Source organism: Bufo bufo, chromosome 5 (genome assembly GCF_905171765.1).
Source record: "Bufo bufo chromosome 5, aBufBuf1.1, whole genome shotgun sequence".
Classification (NCBI taxonomy): domain Eukaryota; kingdom Metazoa; phylum Chordata; class Amphibia; order Anura; family Bufonidae; genus Bufo; species Bufo bufo.
The window spans coordinates 473,703,143-473,723,711 of record NC_053393.1 but is presented as its reverse complement, the minus strand read 5'-3'; the positions used below and the strand labels follow the sequence as shown (position 1 = coordinate 473,723,711).

The window sequence follows — 20,569 nt, the reverse complement described above, 5'->3', positions numbered from 1 at the left end:
CTAAGCTGCTTGGTGTGACTGACAGTCATATGCGATGGCTGCCCAGATCATCCCCCCCAGCAGTCGGGGCAGTGTGTGACAGGATGGAAGCGCTCACCACACTCCATCCTCCAACTCAACCGTCGCAGTCCCAAAATGAACCTGGATTCGTTGTGAAAGACGATATGGTTCTATTGTCCAGGTTTCTCAGGGACAGAGGCTGGCTGTTGGTGGCCGTGACACCACATTTGTTTCTGCTAAGTGCTTGCCAATGGTTTGGGCAGAGACAGGGGTGTGTAATGAACCGTATCTGTTTTGCGGTCTGGCCCCCAATAGAGCAGTCCTACTATCCTTTTCCATGATATGGACAAGAATAAGACGTTTCTTTATTTATTTTTTGCGGGTTCACGGAATGGACGTGCAGATGTGGACCACACACGGAGTGCTGTCCGTATCTTTTACCGCCCCATTGAAGTGAATGGGTCCGCGTCCTACCTGCAAAAAATGCAGTCAAACCACAGTTGTGTGCATGAGGCCTAAGGGGTACACCCAAAAGTATCCTCTTGTGGCAAGACCCAGTGTCTGATCAGACCGCACTTGTGATCATTAACGTAGCTGCTGGTTCTGCAGCACTCCGACATGTACTGCCTCTGTGAGAGTGTTGTATGTCTGTCACCTATATACTGTACAGCAGGCATGCTCAACCTGCGGCCCTCCAGCTGTTGCAAAACTACAACTCCCAGCATGCCCAAACAGCCTACAGCAGGGCATTGTGGGAGTTGTAGTTTTACAACAGCTGGAGGGCCGCAGGTTGAGCATGCCTGCTGTACAGTATGTATTCGTGTTTGGGTGTGTACATTGTATACTATGTATATGTGCCCCTCTTCTATGTCTGTCACCTGTGCACTGTACAGCATGTATATGTTGTATATGTGCACCTCTTCTGTGTCTGTCCCCTATATACTGTACAGTATGTATACGTGTTTGGGTGTATATATACACATATATCTCTTCTGTGGGCTATGTTCTGTCCCTGTACATTGTATACTATGTATATGTGCATTGCTTCTGTGCTGTTCTGCTACCTGTACTCGCCCCACTGTGCATATGCCGCCCCGTTCTGACTGCTGGGAAAGAATTGGTGCTTTTCCCACCCCCTCCGCTCGGTGTTCTTGTAGTAGGGGTTCCCCAGTAATGGAGACATTTTCCGGGTTTCCCATGTGCTGATGAGGTTCAGATGTCTTCCGGTGACATTCGGATACGGTGTTCTCTTCTACGGCTCTGCCTGGATTTTCTGAACTTCCATCACAGTTCAACATTTTGCAGACACTTGCCATATATTTCCGTACTATTACGTATACCGTCTTTGTGCACTCTGTTTTTTCCAATAGAAAGGGCTATTCTCCTCCTCCGTAACGGGCAGGAATAGGACCTGCGCTTAGATGAGCAGATATGGCATATTGATCCGTGTGCACAGTCCCATAGAAATGAATGGGTCAGTGTGCCACCTGTGAAACAAAGGAATATTCGGCTGTGTGTCCCCCCACTGGGTCAGCTGTAAACCGCCATGTATGCTCTGCTCCTCTGCCATACACTGCAGTGATCAGTTCGGCTTGTCACGTCCAGGCCGGCTTACAGATAACCGGCACTCAGGCTTCCGGCTTATATAACACCCCATTCTTTGACTAAACACCTTGGTCATTTGTTAACACAGGTCCTCTGACCCCTGCAGGGCGACTCGAGCCCACTCAACAGTCCCCCCATTGTCCTAGAACAGGCTATTCTGTTTGCTTTTAACACTGATCTCCTTGTGCTGAGATCAGGCCGCCGGGACCCCCCTGATTCTGTAAGCCTCCCTTGTGCCTCAGTCACCCCCCACCGCACTGCTGCTATTAGCCGTCCAGACATCATTACATGACACGCTGCTCTGTAGATTGGACCTGTTGGCACCTGTATCGCCTTACTGCGCCAGGACGCCCCTGCCCATCGGAGTGAATACATAGGTTTTATTGTTTGGCACAATGTTACCCATGATATAAGTGTTGGTATCGGGATACGGCTGCCATGCTTGTCTGTATATCAGATGGCTTTCAAAGGAGTCTCATAAATTAGTGAAGATGGCTAAACTAACCAATGTATACCGCTTATATCCGATATGTGCAAGGATAGGAGGGAAGATCAGACAGGTTTCTCAGCCTGTAACATGAAAAGGTATGCAATTACCTTAATATCTTCAGATTTTCCGAAATTACTATGGTTTGTTTTATTTAACAGATGTGCTTGTAGTTGCTTACCTCCTGCACATCTTTACATATTCTCCATTTTTTTAAAAATTTTTTATTTGGACTCTCCTGACCCGTTTTCACTAAGTAAACCCCCCGGTTTGTTTCCATCCTGTATGTAGCACTTCCTGTAGCCAACCAAACCCATGATGCACTTCTTTCTCTTCCACAGCTTCAGCACCGCCCCTAACTATCCCCTGCTAGTGTATAGCTCCTCCCTCTCATTTACATAGACACTCCCCTGTTACTGCCCCTAACAGCAATGCCTAGTTATTTTATAGCTCCTCCCACCTATTTACATAGACACTCCCCCATCACTGCCCGTGTTGACGCTTTGACACGCCCCTGGACATGACATCACAGGAAATAGAAAAGAGCTGCATGGACATGGTCATGTGACCACAGCGCAGAACAGGAGATAGGAGCATAAAGGTAAACTAATGACATTACCGAAATTACAGCTACCTTCATAAATGTTTACTTTAAAGGATGCTAATGCAACCCGGAAAACCCCCATTAAAGTTTTCAGGATCACTGCTTGTAGTCATTGAATGAGAACCTTTTATAGTTTGCTTCCAGGGGATGGTAATGTCCTGAGTTTTCACAAAACTTTTGATATGTCATAGCAACTTTTCTAAAGTTTTGATTGGTGGAGGTCTGAGCCCCGAGACCCCCACCGATTGCCGGAGCCAAAAGAGAAGCACTCTCCTCACTGCAGAGGGTGGGCTCAATTCAAGTCTATGGGCCTGTCTTGATTCTGCAGCGGGGAGAGACAGCGCAATATGCAGGCCCTTCTCTCAGCTTATTCTAGGGATTGGTGGGGGTCTCAGCAAAAACTTAAATGTAGAGAAAAAACTGAATGGTGGAAAATAATAGAAATAACTGTTATTGCTGATCCCCGCAGCACCCTGTTCATCACTGTTTTTATTTATTTTTAATTTTTTTATATATAATATAAAGTCTGGACTGCCCCTTTAAATGTGTGTGACTCATTGCAGTTGTATCTGAAGATGTGGTGGTTTCCCCATCGCTGCTTCTCTTGGTCCCGGGGATGAATATGTCCAGGCTTTGCAGGTTGTGACGCAGCCTTCGTCCTCTGCAAATTTTTATCGAATGAGTCGTTTGACTTTGGAGGTTGAGGTTTGGAGTATCGGGGCTCATTCACATCCAGGTAGTGACATGGGGCCCTACTGCACCGCAGGTGTATCACTGTGGCAGGAGGAGAATAGATCGGTCATCCGGTACTGTATTCATGTGGCTTTATAGTGTAGAGCTCTGTGCACATGGCCTAGATTTGGGGGGAGAGGGTCTCTTTGAAATCTCCTGCACCCCCGGAGGATGCCACTCATTCATGATGAGGCACATGCGCCAACTGTCTGTGCGCCACCACGAAGTCTACGGCAGCTCTGTCTTCATTTGCGGCTGAAAACGGGCGCAAATGAGGATAAATGTGTCGGAGCCACTGGCCCTACCCTTGCCCGGCTCTCTTTTCAGAAAGTGGCGAGGTTGGCACAGAAATGGCACTTGTGACAAAATTTGCCGCAAGTGACATTTAGAAAGTCACAAACACAAGGTTTTCAACTTTTTTACACAAAACAAGAGGCACAGAAGAACTTTTAGGGTATATGGAGAGGGTTTGCTCAGGAACGGCCCCTATAAGAGCCATTGTCTGTAGCCCTAAAACGCTTGTTTCTGCCATTTGCTGCCCTGGTGACCGGAGTACGGCTTGTTTGCTGCATTCTATCTTGGGACTAATATGCTGATACTTGCTGGTCAGATGGGGGTAACGCTGTGGGTTTTCTGCATGGGAATCCGCATGTATTCTGCAATGTTTTCAGGTACCTGAACACGTTGCGAATTAGCTGTGTTTTTTCCTGTGCGGAAAAACTTTAGCGTAACAGTACCAGCAAAGTTCTGAGACTTCAGAAATCTCATGTCCATCTCGCTTTTTCGTTCTGTGGGGAAGCTGACCCGCCATGTGGATCATGTGTCAATTTTTTGTGTAGCTCATTTTAGGGGATTTCATCCTTTTCGATGCAGGGGTGAGCTCACAGGCAAAATCTGCACCCGGCAGGCTGTTCCGACACAGAGACGCCTTGCGGATCCTCTACTGCAACCGATTATGTATGGCCAAAACCTGGCAGTTATGGTGGAAATCGGCTGGATCCCCCCGGACCCCATTGCGGTCAATGGGAATCCGGCGAGGAAGTAGAAGGACCAGCAGGCTTCTATGTGCTGGAACAGCCTGCTGGATCTCCTAACGGAGATGTCAGCACAGCCCGCACCCATGTGTGCAGGTGACCTAAGGGTCTATTCACATAAAAAAAAAAAAAATTTATTTGCAGGATTGCGACAAAAACTGTGATCTGACCACAACAGTCCCTAAACAAGCCTCTGTACTCTGCACGTTCTTGTCGTGCGCCGGCTCCTCGTGCTGGAGATTTGTAACGCGGTAACTTTGCAAGTGGGCTTTTTGGTGGGTTTTATATGGCTGTGTATGGCAGCTCTTATTTCCTGACTGCTACAAAAGTCAACCACCACCCGAAGGGGTCTTCTGGGTCCTAAAGTCTTTCACGATGTAGACACTTCTGCGCGGTACACAAAGTCTTGCGCCCGGCTCGTTTCAGACCCAGACAGCATTGTTCTGTCAGAGGGACACATTCCTCCGGTTGGTTTGGATCTTTATAACAATGTGCAAGTCTTTCCAGTGTTTCTCTCGGTTTCATCTGATTGGTGTCATGGATCGTAGAATTTCTGGACTACTTTGCATGAATGTTAACGTAGCCGTGGAAGCAGCTTGTTCACCTCAAGAACCGGGTCTATAGAAAACTGCCGTAAGACATAAGACAAGTGCAGGTTTTACACAGGTTTCTTGTCAGGGAAGGGAACGCAGCGCTCATCCAGCTGATTGTCAGGGGAACCTCCACCAAAAATACCGCTAAAGATAGTCCACCAACATAAGGGTGCAGAAAAACCGCGGTGTAACCCAGTACCAGCAGAGTGTATGGGATTAGACCAATCTCATGTACACTTAGCTTTTTTTTTTCTTGAGCTGCCATGCCGTGTGTGAAATTTTTCTTGTGCGGATGTCGCCCTTTTCAATAAAAGTGTGAGATCACAAAAAAATGCCCCCAAAATGCGATAAATAGTGCAGCCCAACGTGTTGTGTCTTTCTTTTTTTTGTACTGTTTTGGTACGGATTTCATGCAGAATTTCTAAAAATAAACCTGCACCCTAAGGCCACCTGCACATGGGTGTGGGTGAACGCACATAAGATCCACACGCGTTTCAGTTTGGATTTAACTGCGTTTCTGCAGCATATCCGCCCCAAAATCCTCAATGTCTAACAGCGGTTTCGGTTATGGATTAGATGCGGTGAAATCCGCAGCTAAAACCGCAAACCTAATTGACATGCTGTGGATTTGGAAATCCGCGTTGCAGGTCAATTTCCGCGCAGAAGAAATTCTGCAAAGCATACATGAGATTGGTGTAATCTCATACACTTTGCTGGTACTGTACTACACTGCGGTTTTTCTGCACGGAAAAAACACTCTTATTCCGCAACGTGTGCAGGTGGCCGAAGGGTGCCGTCACGCAGAAGATTTGGTTGCAGAAATTTCTGCAGCTGAAAATCAGTTCATTCATGTGACTTAGGGTTGTTTAAGGCTAGGGCTACACCAGGGCTTGACAAATTTCCTTGGAATCTAGGAGCCGGCTAAAAAAGTTAGGAGCCATTTTTTTTTTTTACCTTTTATATAGCCTTATTTTCAGCGACAAAAATAACCTCTTAAATTAACATATAAAGAAGCCTAGAACCAAACAACATGGGCATTGTTTATTATCAGTGTACTGTGATGTCACTGTGTGCAGCATCTCTTCAGTGTTTATAATCCGTGTACTGTGACATCACTGTGTGCAGCATCTCTTCAGTGTTTATTATCAGTGATCTGTGACGTCACTGTGTGCAGCATCTCTTCAGTGTACTGTGACGTCACTGTGTGCAGCATCTCTTCAGTGTTTATAATCCGTGTACTGTGACATCACTGTGTGCAGCATCTCTTCAGTGTTTATTATCAGTGATCTGTGACGTCACTGTGTGCAGCATCTCTTCAGTGTTTATTATCCGTGTTCTGTGACATCACTGTGTGCAGCATCTCTTCAGTGTTTATCATCAGTGTACTGTGACATCACTGTGTGCAGCATCTCATCAGTGTACTGTGACATCACTGTGTGCAGCATCTCTTCAGTGTACTGTGACATCACTGTGCAGCATCTCTTCAGTGTACTGTGACATCACTGTGTGCAGCATCTCTTCAGTGTTTATTATCAGTGTACTGTGACATCACTGTGTGCAGCATCTCTTCAGTGTACTGTGACATCACTGTGTGCAGCATCTCTTCAGTGTACTGTGACATCACTGTGTGCAGCATCTCTTTAGTGTACTGTGACATCACTGTGTGCAGCATCTCTTCAGTGTACTGTGACATCACTGTGTGCAGCATCTCTTCAGTGTACTGTGACATCACTGTGTGCAGCATCTCTTCAGTGTACTGTGACATCACTGTGTGCAGCATCTCTTCAGTGTACTGTGACATCACTGTGTGCAGCATCTCTTCAGTGTACTGTGACATCACTGTGTGCAGCATCTCTTCAGTGTTTATCATCAGTGTACTGTGACATCACTGTGTGCCGCATCTCTTCAGTGTTTATTATCAGTGTACTGTGACATCACTGTGTGCCGCATCTCTTCAGTGTTTATTATCAGTGTACTGTGACATCACTGTGTGCCGCATCTCTTCAGTATACTGTGACATCACTGTGTGCAGCATCTCTTCAGTGTTTATAATCCGTGTACTGTGACATCACTGTGTGCAGCATCTCTTCAGTGTACTGTGACATCACTGTGTGCAGCATCTCTTCAGTGTACTGTGACATCACTGTGTGCAGCATCTCTTCAGTGTACTGTGACATCACTGTGTGCAGCATCTCTTCAGTGTACTGTGACATCACTGTGTGCAGCATCTCTTCAGTGTACTGTGACATCACTGTGTGCAGCATCTCTTCAGTGTACTGTGACATCACTGTATGTATAATCCCTGCGCTGTGACGTCGCTGTGTATAATCCCTGCTCTGCAGCTGACTGTACTGTAATCCCTTCCCCAGGATGTTTGGTCCGGGCTCACCATTCATCTCAGTTCTTCTCTTGTAAACTTATTTTGTGAGTAGATAAAACTGAAGCAGCGCTGGGTTTGAAGAGAAATGTCCCTCGTTGCCGCCTGTATCCGCCGTCACTGCCCTTCTGCTGTCCCGGATTATTTGTCCTTTCCGGGGGATAATGTAGTCGCTGTAGCCGGGGCTGTCCTTGTGCTCCCTCCGCTGTGGACGCGCACTGAGTCCAGGCCGGGATCTGGTTCCAGCTCTTGCCGGATCTACATCCCATGCTGTGATGGGGAGGGGGCGGGGCTGCGGTCCTGTTTGTTGGAGGGATCTCGGAGTCCTGTGAGTGCGTGGAACACGGACCGTGTGATACCGGCCTGGATTTCTTCTGAGTTCAGGAGCGCACGGCGTGTTGCTATGACGCCGTGCGCTTCCTGCGGCTGCAGCAGGAAGCACACGGCGTCATAGCAACCAATGATGCCGTGCGCACCTGCACTCAGAAGAAATCCAGGCCGGTATCACACGGTCTGTGTTCTACGGACGTGTGCATGAGGCTTTACGGTGATGAGACGGCTCCTCTCCGGGAAACGCTGGAAGAGTCTTCGTACAGGAAAACGGAAACCCCGCCGTAGTCACCTGCGCCGCTCCCGGGACATGAGGCGTGCGGTGGAGAGCGCCTAGCGGGCAGGTGAGCGCTGCCACGTCCATGTCGTGTGTCACTCCGCGGCCAGCTGACACTGACAGCCAGCGGGGAGAGGGAGTGATGTCACTCGGCTTAACCCGTCATGTGCTGCGCCTGTCACATTGTTAGCCTTGCGGTGAGGACCTTTCATCTGGCAAAAAATTGTGAACTAAGTATCCTGATTAGTGTTGAGCAAACTTGTGTTTTAAGTTCGGCGTCTAACGTTCAGGTTATGGATTCCACTACCACGGACCATAACTGAATTTAGAATCCATAACGCCATTCTTCGATAACCCGAACTTTAGATGCCGAACTTAAAACTCAAGTTCGCTGAACACTAATCATGATCTGTACAGCGGCGCCCGGGGATCTCACTGCACTTACTCCGTTCTCCTGCTATGCCCTCCGGTATGTTCGGTCACTTGGTTATAGTAGGCGGAGTCTGCCCTTGTTCTCCTGGGCTGTAGCGCTGGCCAATTGCAGCGCAGAGCTCACAGCCTGGGAGAAAAAAAACTGTTTTTGGTTTTTTTTCTTCCATGCAAAAATTGACCTGTCATATGAATTCTGAAATCTGCTGTGTGTCAGTTGTGCGGATTTTCTGTTCGTAAACCTGCACCTGTGTACAGGTGCCCTTGGGTCTCTTCACATGGGCCAATGATTGGAGCAATTATTGCGTTCCTAGCAGTGTTCCTTCTTAATAATTGCCGTGTCTAAGGCCCCTTGCAGACGAGTCCGCAGCGCTTCTGGCCTGACCTCCCAGCACTGACCAGGTCACATAGCATTATATTGATTTATTATTCTATGTAACCCTTACAGTTCTGGAATGTATTGGATATCATTAACATTGCCGCTAAATGCATTCCGTTATGCATTCTGTCCGTGGTAACGGAATCCATAACACAATTCTGCTTTTACCACCAAATAAAGCGTGAACAAATTTCATAAAATGAAATTCACTTATCTCTAATTGACATAATGCTGGCAGTGTTATCCAATACATTCCAGAACTGTAGGCCTCTTTCACACGGGCGTCATGTTTTTTGCCCGGATAAGATGCCGGTGCGTTGCGGGAAAATGCGCGATTTTTCCGCGCGAGTGCAAAACCGGCATGTTTGGTACCCAAACCCGAACTTCTTAACAGAAGTTCGGGTTTGGGTTTGGGTTAGGTGTTCTGTAGATTGTATTATCTTCCCTTATAACTTGGTTATAAGGGAAAATAATAGCATTCTTAATACAGAATGCAAAGTAAAATAGGGCTGGAGGGGTTAAAATAAATAAATAAAAATAATTTAACTCGCCTTAATCCACTTGATTGCGCAGCCGGCATCTCTTCTGTCTTCTTCTTTGCTGTGCACAGGAATAGGACCTTTGATGACGTCACTGTGCTCATCACATTGTCCAATCACATGGTTCATCACTATGGTGAGGGACCATGTGATTGGATCATGTGATGTGACGTCACCACAGGTCCTTAGCCGGCAGCTCAACATTACAGAAGAAGACAGAGATCCGCAACTACGCGATCAAGTGGACTCGGTGAGTTAATTTATTATTATTTTTTTTAACCCCTCCATCACTATTGTACTATGCATTCTGTATTCAGAATGCTATTATTTTCCCTTATAACCATGTTATAAGGGAAAATAATAATGATCGGGTCCCCATCCCGGTCGTTTCCTAGCAACCATGCGTGAAAATCGCACCGCATCCGCACTTGCTTGCGGATGCTTGCGATTTTCACATGGCCCCATTCACTTCTATGGGGCCTGCGTTGCGTGAAAAACGCAGAATATAGAGTTTGCTGCAATTTTCACGCAACGCACAAGTGATGCGTGAAAATCACAGTTTGTGTGCACAGCCCAATAGAAATGAATGGGTCCGGATTCAGTGCAGGTGCAATGTGTTCACCTCACGCATTGCACCCACGCGGAAAACTCGCCCGTGTGAAAGGGGCCTAAGGGTTACATAGCATCATAAATCAATATAATGCTGTGTGACCCCGTCAGTGCTGGGAGGTCAGGCCGGGAGCTGCCCTGCGGACTCACAGCGTGACATATGTTCATCTGCAAGGGGCCTAAAGATGCCGATGTTCACCTGATGAACAAGCAAATGCTAATAATTCAGTGTTGATGCGGACACTTTAGGCCTCTTTCACACGAGCGTGACGGATTGGCTCCGGATGTGTTTAGTGAAACTCGCGCCATTTTACAAGCAAGTTCAGTCAGTTTTGTCTGCAATTGCGTTCAGTTGTTCAGTTTTTTTCTTCGCGGGTGCAATGCGTTTTTCACGAGCGTGATAAAAAACGGAAGGTTTACAAACAAAATCTCTTAGCAACCATCAGTGAAAAACGCATCGCATCCGCACTGGCACAGGTTCACGTGACGCATTGAACCCGCGTGGAAAACTCGCTTGTGTGACAGGGGCCTTAGGGTGCTGGCACACGGTGCATTCAGGATGCAGTTTTTTATTGTAGCTAGCTGAGATTAATTAAATCATTCCCACTATGCAGAACACCAGGGGTTAATGAGGCTGCTAAACTGGCGAAATTGAAAACTGCGTCCTAACTGCATGTCAGGTCTGCACTGTGTGCCAGCGCCCTTAGCCATCTCTTCTGGGCAGCAGATTACACTGTGTAAATTGGGATAATTTGCATATGTATCAAATCGGGTTTTTTCCACAATAAAAGCACACGGAGCTATGGGGACTGGGTATTGCGGATGTGCTAGCGGCCATCTAGCAACCCATGTCCGCTCTATACCCAAATTCCCGGTGACAGGTTCCCTTTAAAGGGCTTAAAGCAATAGGGCATCCCCTGTGCAGCATCTCTCTATCTGAAGGGGTCTTGGCAGCTGTTCCCACGCAGCCTTGCATTAGACAAATTGGTACTTCCCCTTTAAGGGCTGTTGCACATGAGTGAGTCCATTGCGGGAACCATGCTCTGTGTGTGTGCGTGTTAGCCCTCATGCACACGGCCGTTGTTTATTCCGCATCCGAGCCGCCGTTTTTGCGGCTCGGATGCGGACCCATTCACTTCAGTGGGGCCGTAAAAGATGCGGACAGCACTCCGTGTGCTGTCCGCATCCGTTGCTCCGTTCCGTGGCCCCGCAAAAAAAAATATAACCTGTCCTATTCTTGTCCGCGCTTTGCAGACAAGAATAGGCAGTTATATCAATGGCTGTCCAATTTGCGGACCGCAAAACGCACAACGGTCGTGTGCATGTAGCCTTAGCGGGATCCTCCGTTCTAGACCTGCAGTAGCGCACAGCATTATCATGGCTTCTAACGCCGTGTGCCTCTGCGTTCTACAGGATCATACGGACCGCTTTATGTCAGTGTGATTCGGTATTGGGGCCAAGCAGAGGCACACAGCATTATAAATCCTGCAAGTCCAGGGTCACGCTTACACACGGAGTGGACTCGTCCGTGAGAAACAGTCCTAAAGAATACCTTTATTCTCTCCGTTTCTTTCCTTTGAGAAGTCCCACTTTTGGAGACCACTTCTAAATCTACGCGCTCAGGTGAAGCTTTGAGGGGGCAGCTTCTGGCGAGGCGACCTTTACTTTTCAGTGCATCAGCTTATTTTGTAGAGGAGACGGCGGCCATTAGTCTGCATTGTGTATGTGGATTTTACATTCCCCTTTATGTACAGGTCGAGCTCCGTCATTAAAACCCTGCGACCGTTTAAACACCTGCTGCAGGAGTCCTGCTGGGGGCTGCAGGGTCATAGAGGGATTCCTGTTTTCTCAGCTTTCCTTCCTTGTTGAAGGAAATGAAAAGTTTAGACGTTCCCCACCTTGGTGTTTTGGGTGGGTGTCGGGGGAGGGGTATTTACCTATTGTCCCGTGAAGCTGCAGAATAAGATGTCTTTTATATTTGTAGTCTGAGAATTTGCCTCTAGAGCTTCGCAGCCTTGTATGTAGACCTTAGACACAGAACAAAATGTTCTCCTCCGGCAGCAGATCTGCCTCCCATCTGCAATCTGTGTAAACCCAGAAATATCTGAACCGATTTATTTTGTGCTCCTATTTTTGCTAGAAACCTGTCTCCATACATGCTCACGTTGGGATGATTGCGTTCCATGCTTATGGCGCTCGTACTGCAAACATTAGAGTAACTGGCTGTGGTGTAGGCAGGGAGGAGGGGGGTGGATGGTGGCGCTGTATCCACCCCCATCCCTCTGAGCAAAAGCAAATATGGTGCTTCAGCCAACAAAATATTAGCATACTATATTTCTTTACTAGGTCTTAATATCCAGCGTTGGGCCTCCTGCACGCAAAATGCGGGCCGCGATGCACGAACACCGACCGCGGGGCAGCGGATCGCAGACCCATTCACTTTAATGGGTCCGCGATCCGGCCGTTCCGCAAAAAGATAGGACATGTTCTATCTTTTTGCAGAACTGAAGTACGGCATGAAACCCCATGGAAGCACTCCGTCGGGTTCCGTTCCGTGCTTCCGTTCCGCATCTCCGGATTTGCGGACCCATTGAAGTGAATGGGTCCGTATGCGGAATGCACACGGAACGGCACCCGTGTATTGCGGATCCGCAAATGCGGTCCGCAATACAGCAACGGGACACCTACAGCTGTGTGCAGGAGGCCTTAGGCCGTATGGCTTTATTATGGCTTTATTAGTATTTTGCGGTCCGTGAAAAACACCGTAACAGAACACCTAGCCCCTGATAGAACAGTACTATCCTTGTCCGTTATGCGGACAATAATAGGACATGTTCTTTCTTTGAACGGAACGAACGGAAATACGGAAACAGAAGGCATACGGAGTACCTGCCGTTTTTTGTTTTTTTTTGCGGATCCATTGAAATGAACGGTTCCATATACAGTCCGTATACTGAACGCAAAAAATGGAACGGAAACGTAAAAAAAAACTATGTGTGCAAGAGGCCTTAGGGTACTTTCACACTAGCGTTATTCTTTTCCGGAATAGAGTTCCGTCCTAGGGGCTCAATACCGGAAAATAACTGATCAGTTCTATCCCCATGCATTCTGAATGGAGAGGAATCCGTTCAGGATGCGTCAGGATTAGTGTTGAGCGAACTTCTGTTTTAAGTTCGGCGTCTAAAGTTCGGCTTCCGGTTAGCGGAGAATCCCGATATGGATTCCGAATTCTGTTGTGGTCCGTGGTAGCGGAATCAATAATCGGCCATTATTGATTCCGCTACCACTAACCACAACGGAATTCGGAATCCATATCGGGATTCTCCGCTAACCGGAAGCCGAACTTTAGACGCCGAACTTAAAACAGAAGTTCGCTCAACACTAATCAGGATGTCTTCAGTTCAGTCTTTTTGACTGTTCAGGACGGAGATAATACCGCAGCATGCTGCTGTTTTATCTCCGTCCAAAACTTGAAGTGTATTAGTGCCGGATTCGGCATTAAGTGTTCCAGCAAAATGGATCCGGCTTTCCGATCTGAGCATGCGCAGACCGAAAAAGATGCAAAGAAAATTTATACCAGATACGTTTTTCCGGATGACACCGGAGAGACTGATTCGGCATTTCAATGCATTTGTCAAACGGATTCCACATCCGGATCAGTATGACAAATGCCATCAGTTTGCATACGTTTTGCCGGATCCGGCATGCAGTTCCGGCGATGGAACTGCCTGCCGGAATCCTCTGCCGTAAGTGTGAAAGTACCCTTAGGCCTAGTTCACACGAACGTGTGTGATCCGTGGCCGTATTGTGGGCCGCAATACACGGCCACAGTTCCGTGTGCATTCCGCTTCACGGATGCGGACCCATTCACTTCAATGGGTCCGGAATTGCGGAACAGTCGCACGGAACGGGTCCCCCTCGGAAGCACTACGGAGTGCTTCCTTGGGGTTGCGTCCCGTACTTCTGTTCCGCAAAAAGATAGGACATGTTCTATCTTTTTGCGGAACGGCCGGATCGCGGACCCATTAAAGTGAATGGGTCCGCGATCCGATGCGGCTGACCTACGGCCGGCGATCGTGCAATGCGGCCCGCAATTTGCGGGCCGCAGCACGGGCCACACACGTTCGTGTGAACTCGGCCTTAGGTAGATTCATTTGGTCAAAAAAAAAGTTTACCTTCCTCCTCAGCCAGGTCAAATCTGCTTTCTTAGAGAATGGGGGCGATGTATCACGCGTTGCACTCCAGAATTCTGATTTTAAAAAGTTTCATTCTTTTTATATATATATTTTTTTTTACTTTTTGGATTATTTGCGCAATTTTTTTAAAATTTTGTATAATTTTTTTTTTTTTTACATTTTACACCACTCACTCCAGTTTTGGAAAGTGAGCATGGTTAGGGTAGATTCACATACACGGTAGTCTGTTCCGGCAGAGAACGGACTATCGACGTTTACCATATCGGGCATAGCCGTTCTCTCGTTCAGGCCTCTTGCACACGACCGTTGGCCAGCCGCATGCAGATCGCAGACCCATTTACTTGAACGGGGTCCGCAATCCATCCGTTCCGCAAAAAGATAGGACAAGTTCTATTATTATTTTTTGGGCGGAACAGAAGCACGGAACGGAACCCCACGGAAGCACTCCGTAGTGCTTCTGTTCCGCACAGCATCTACGGATTTGCGTACCCATTCAAGTGAATGGTTTTGCATCCGCGATGTGGAATGCACACGGCCGGTGTCCTGTGTATTGTGGACCCGCAGTATGCGGGACGCAATATGGCCACAGTGGGGCAACGGCCGTGTGCAATAGGCCTCACTGAAATGGTAGAGGAAACTGGAATTACTCCCCCAGATCCTTTTACCCCATCCGATGTGCTTTTATTACATTTCTGAAACTGTAGTGCCCCTGGATCTGCCCTATTCTTTTCTCTATTATCGGCCTCGTGTACGGGACCTGTTCTGGAACTCCCACAGCAGAAGGGAGCTGCTCCAGTCACCGCTGGTGCACCCGATGAGCATAATTTGGTAAGCGTGGCCTTTTCCCCTTTTTATATTAGGGACTGTCGGGTGTCCTGGTTCTGACAGCATGAATAGCGCTTACGTGTAAAATGCTGGGAACCCTGGCAGGTAGAACGAGAAAGCCCCGATCAAGTCTCTCCTATACTACTACTACTTACAGGCGCTGTCCCAGGATACGAACACATCCCCTGATTGATGGGGAGTCACTTTTGCATTGTCAGGCTACTTTCACACTAGCGTTTTAGTTTTCCAGTATTGAGATACGTCTCAGGGGCTCAATACCGGAAAAAAAACCGCTTCAGTTTTGTCCCCAATCATTGTCAATGGGGAGAAAACTGAACAGACCGGAGTGCTCCAAAATGCATTCCGTTCCGTTTAGTTGCGTTCCCAGACCGGAGAGCAAACCGCAACATGTAGTTTGCTTTCCATCCTGGGATGCGGAGCAAGACGGATCCGGCATGACCCCCCAAATGCAAGTCGGTGGGGATGGATCCATTTTCTATGACACAATCTGCCACAATCCGTCTTGGCTATGTTAAAGATAATACAAACGGATCCGTTCATAACGGATGCAGACGGTTGTATTATCAGTAACGGAAGCGTTTTTGCTGAACCCTGCCGGATCCAGTAAAAACGCTGGTGTGAAAGTAGCCTTAGTGGCTTTTTTTTAATAGGTAAAAACACCAGCTCCAGATATTAGTTGAAGGTCTATGGGAAATATGAAACGCAGGACACACAATTGTGGCGTTGTTTTGTCCTGCAATTTTTGTTAAAGGGAATCTGTCACTAGCAATTTACCATATTTTTTTTTTCATGAATCCATGTTTAACAGAGTACCTTTTTTCCATCTGTCTGATTCTTTTGATTGTCCGTCTTGTCATTTCTTCAAAAACTCGATTCTTATGATATGTAAATGACGCTGTAAGGAGCCCAGAGGGGCGTTCTTCTTTCTCCACGGTGCCCAGGAACGCCCCTCTGAAGTGCCGTGCCCGGCAAAATTTGAAAACTAATAACGCCTCCAAGTTCATCTAAATCCCCTCCCAGAGGCGCGGCTAAGTGCTCAACACCCCCCCTCCTCAGCGCCGCGCTCTGCGGCAAACACCCCGATCCTCCTCTCGCCGGCATCCCAAATCCCGCGCAGGCGCAGTGCCGTCACTCATCTCATCATAGAGCAGGCAATCGCCGGCACTGCGCCTGCGCGGGATTTGGGATCTTTATACTTTTGGATCTCTGCTACTTAAAGGGGATAATCTCATCAGAGCCCTTTCAGATTGCCGTCGCGGGCAGTCAGCTGATGCCCCCGGGCCCCGCTCCTGGCAGCCAAGTGTTCATAGTATTATATTAGATGAATGGTGGTCAATGTAATATGAGGATGGCCCAAGGCCGCTATATGTGAGCTGTTTGTACAAGGTGGGGACACAGAGGGGTCCTGAGTGGGCAATGCCCTCTATGATGTGCATATACCCTAATAGTAATGATGTGTGTTTTTTTTTTTTTTTTTTAAATGTGCCGCTATATAATGTGTGTACATAGTGGCGCATGGGGGTCCTCTGGCCAGAGGTGCTAGAAATGTGCTCCATGGCACTGGTCTGGTCTTCCCACACACAGGTAATGGGGAAGAGATTCCTCCAAGCCTGTGGATTGACAGATGAAGAAATATTTTTATTGGGGAGGGTGTCCTACTACAAAGAATCAAGACTCCATATTTCATATAAAGTGCAAGATTTCTGCACTATGATGGCAGTCATGCGGGTGGAAGCGCTCTATAATTTGTGCCGCCCTCCGCAGAGTGGCATAGCAGAAGCAGCGGGGCTGAGCTGTGTGGTGGGGGATTACTTCTGACTGCTGAGGCATGCAGTTCATTAGGTGAGCAGGTAGCCGGCAGCAGGCATCAAGGATTAACCTCTGGCTTAGCTTGCACTGCCGGCAGTGTTCCTAGAATCCGCCACATGTGCTCCCGCTAACAGGCTGCTCCATACATGAGGACTGCTAGCCCATGCTGTATCATGTTCTAGGGCCGCAGCCAGTCCAAAAGACGTCCGTCTGTCCAGCCACCCTGTTATCCTGCAAGCTGAGCCAGAGGAAGGCTGGTGTAAAGGAAGACTGGCTTAGTTGCCCATAGCAACCAATCAGATTTCACCTTCAATTTTTCTGAGCTGCTTAAGGAAAGGATCACGCTGACTGGTTGTTATGGGCAGCGAAGCCGGTCTTCCTTCACACCAGTTTTTATAAATCTCCCCTCTATGTGTTTGCCTTTTACTAATTAAAACTAGAAAGAACCACTTTAAGGCAGTCTTATCACTGGTGAACGTGTGCGAGATTTGATGCATCTTGCATGAAGTCAGACACGTCTCTCATCTTAAAGGGATCCTGTCACCAGATTTAACCCTATTAAGCTAGCTGACATTAGAGATGTGCTAATGTCAGCTAAACCTAACTAGCCTATTCCTACTTTTATCTATGCCCCCGTTACGCCAGAAATCTAACTTTTATAATATGCTATTTAGTGTCTCTGAGCAGCGGGGGGCGTTGTTCCTGCTCCTGGAGGCTCCGTTCTCCCACCTTTGTCGCCTTCCTCCGAGTCCTGATTGACAGGGTCGGGCAGCGCTGGCCTCTGTCCGCCAGCCCTGTGCTCTGGTGAAATCTCGCGCTGTTCAGCATTCGACGCAGGCGCGGTGAGGCAGATAGCAGCCTGCGAGCGTCTTTCCCTCACCGCGCCTGCGCCGAATGGTGCACGATTTCACCAGAGCACAGGGCTGGCGGACAGATGCGAGCGCTCCCCGACCCTGTCAATCAGGACTCGGAGGAAGGCGACAAAGGTGGGAGAACGGAGCCTCTAGGAGCAGGAACAACGCCCCCCGCTGCTCCTAGAGACTAATTGGCATATTATAAAAGTTAGATTTCTGGCGTAACGGGGGCATAGATAAAAGTAGGAATAGGCTAGTTAGGTTTAGCTGACATTAGCACATCGCTAATGTCAGCTAGCTTAATAGGGTTAAATCTGGTGACAGAATCCCTTTAAGCCAATCATTAGTTGGCTTACTTTTAGACTATTATATTGCAGTAGAAAACTTTTGCATATGATACATTTTATGACTTAAAGGGGTTGTCTCACTTCAGCAAATGGCATTTATCATGTAGAGAAAGTTACTACAAGGCACTTGGTTACGACCACCCTGCAATCCATCAGTGGCCGTGCATGCACACTATAAGAGAGGTGCCAGCCTCTCTGATGGCCGGGACTGCAGGAATGCACATAGTCCAACCTTTTTCCCTAAGCACGGCCACTGCTGCTGGATTGCAGGGTGGTCGTAACCATAGAAACGAGAAGTGTATAATGTAATGGGAAAATGAATCCAGCCAGCAAAGGAGGGACTATGGACAATCACAATACATTAGTAGGTGCCTTGTGTTAACTTTCTCTACACGATAAATGCCATTGCCTGAAGTGAGAGAACCCCTATAACTAATCCATGCCCCTTTTACTTGACCAGCAGAGCGCAACCATCTGTTCACTTTGGCGCAATTTAATAATCTAAACTGATTTGTGCCAAAAAGAAGGTGCAACGTATGCCAGAAATCTGCTGCACGGCCATAGTAAATGTGGATCATTGGCTTATTGCTGGATGTTGTGGGCATGCTCTGTGACCTGTGCGGTGGCAGTCCTGTCCCCGTCACCCGATGTGTCTCCAGCTTCATCAGCGCTCTTCTTGTAAAAGCGGCCATGCCTGTCAGGTATTTAATGGCTTTCTGGACTCAAGTCTATGAGTTGTCAGGAAAAAAAACACCATGCCTAAAAAAAATGCTGCGTTGTGAGTAAAATGTCAGTAACCTCAAAAACCAATTAGTTGTTTACATGGCTCGTTAGTAGCGGTGCAGGACGTCGGAGCTTCCCCCATTCACTTAAATGGGCTGGACATGCTACACCCTGCTCCGCCATTACGTAGACGAGCCCAGGTAAGTGACGGAGGCTGCACCTGTGGAATTGCGTCTTTTACAGTCTGGTATTGATGGCCTATTCCAACAATTGGCCATCAATAATCTGAGTGTGGATAGATGTAATAGGGCAGACGAGCCCTTTCTTTATCGTCTTCACCCACCAGCGTTGGTATGTTGTTCTAAAAGTGCGCTAAACCGCAATCAGCGGATGTCCGAGGTGTCCACGCGGTAGCTGCACCAAGACGTGTACGTTGTTGGCGTGGCCTGGAAAACCACGCATGTGAAATTCTCAGCCACATGAATTACGGAGTGGGAATCTGCACTGAAACCCTTGGCAAAAAAAAAAGTGTGTGAACATACCCTTAGATTTCCACCTGTATGGTGTCTGTCTCCGGAGCAGAAGCTTAACTCTTTGTAGCCTGATCCCGCGGCCATGTATTGCTCCCCCATCTTCTTTGTAAGCTACAGGCAATAGAGGAGGGAAAGATGGAGATTGTGGAAAACTCCCGGCTTGCACATTAAAGGCAGATTTACACGATGAATTCTCGTTTTTGAGCAGCAGATTGTGCGGTCTACACAGACAGCGCAGCTGTATTAGGAGGCGCGATCACAATGGCCATCCCTCGTCCTCACACTGTGGAGGAGAGCGCTGCCAGGAAGGAACCCTTAAGCCGGTTCAGACCTGAGCGTTTTACAGCGCGTTCCTACGCGCTGTAAAACGCTCAACAAGGAGAAACCAATGCTTCCCTATCGGCATGGTTCTCACCTGAGCGTTTTACATCGCGTACGATCGCGCTGTAAAACGCCCGAAGCCCCAAGAAGTTTAGGAGCTTCTTTGGGGCGTAGTGTCACGTGTTCACGTACATAGACTTTCGGGAACGCCCGACAATGGGCGTTCGCTTGTCTCCACGGCACGATTGTAAACGCCCGTACAATCGCGCATACAGAGCGTACGTTCAGTACGCTCTGGTGTGAACCCAGCAGTCCCGACAATCGGCTTTAGCTCAGCCCGTGTAAACCTGCCCTAAGGGGGGATTTATTAGACGCTCCGCTTCCATTTTCTGGTGTGGAAAAGGCACAATTGTTTGCACAAGCCCCGGTTTTTACACCACACTTCCCACTTTTGTCGCAGATTAGGCTACTTTCACACTGGCGTTTTGGTTTCCGTTTGCGAGATCCGTTAAGGGCTCTCACAGGCGGTCCAAAACTGATCCGTTTTCCATTAAGAATGCCAAGGATCTGCTCAGTTTGCATCAGTTCCATCTCCATTCCGTCTTGGCTATGTTAAAGATAATACAAACGGATCCGTTCTGAACGGATGCAGACGGTTGTATTATATCTGACTGGATCCATCCATGACGGATCCGCACAAAACGCGAGTGTGAGAGTAGCCTTACGTCTGAAATCTACTCCAGCTCCTAGCTTGCGTATATTTCAGATTCTGTCACATTAACTTGCAGAGCTGTGCCAAAATTATAAAGATGTGTGCACCTCTTCAAAAAAATAAAAATAAAAATTGGCAATTTTTACAAGCTACACCAAGATAGCCATAAGAAATGCCAGATGGAGGCCAAAATAGTGTCGTCTTGTGTACCCCAGTATACCACAAAACAAGGG

At 47.9% G+C, this 20,569-nt stretch overlaps 1 protein-coding gene across 8 annotated transcripts in view; it reads left to right on the top strand.

The window, feature by feature from the left end:
- KMT2C (lysine methyltransferase 2C) overlaps nucleotides 1-20,569 on the top strand; it is a 206,598-nt gene that overhangs the window by 2,966 nt on the left and 183,063 nt on the right. Inside the window, exon 1 of one of the 8 annotated variants that reach the window (XM_040434124.1) lies at nucleotides 7,897-8,106. The exons of the other annotated variants lie outside the window; for them this stretch is intronic. The gene's annotated coding sequence lies outside the window, so the exon portion shown is untranslated. Of the gene's footprint in view, nucleotides 1-7,896; nucleotides 8,107-20,569 lie in introns of those variants that run through there. 8 annotated transcript variants of the gene reach the window in all.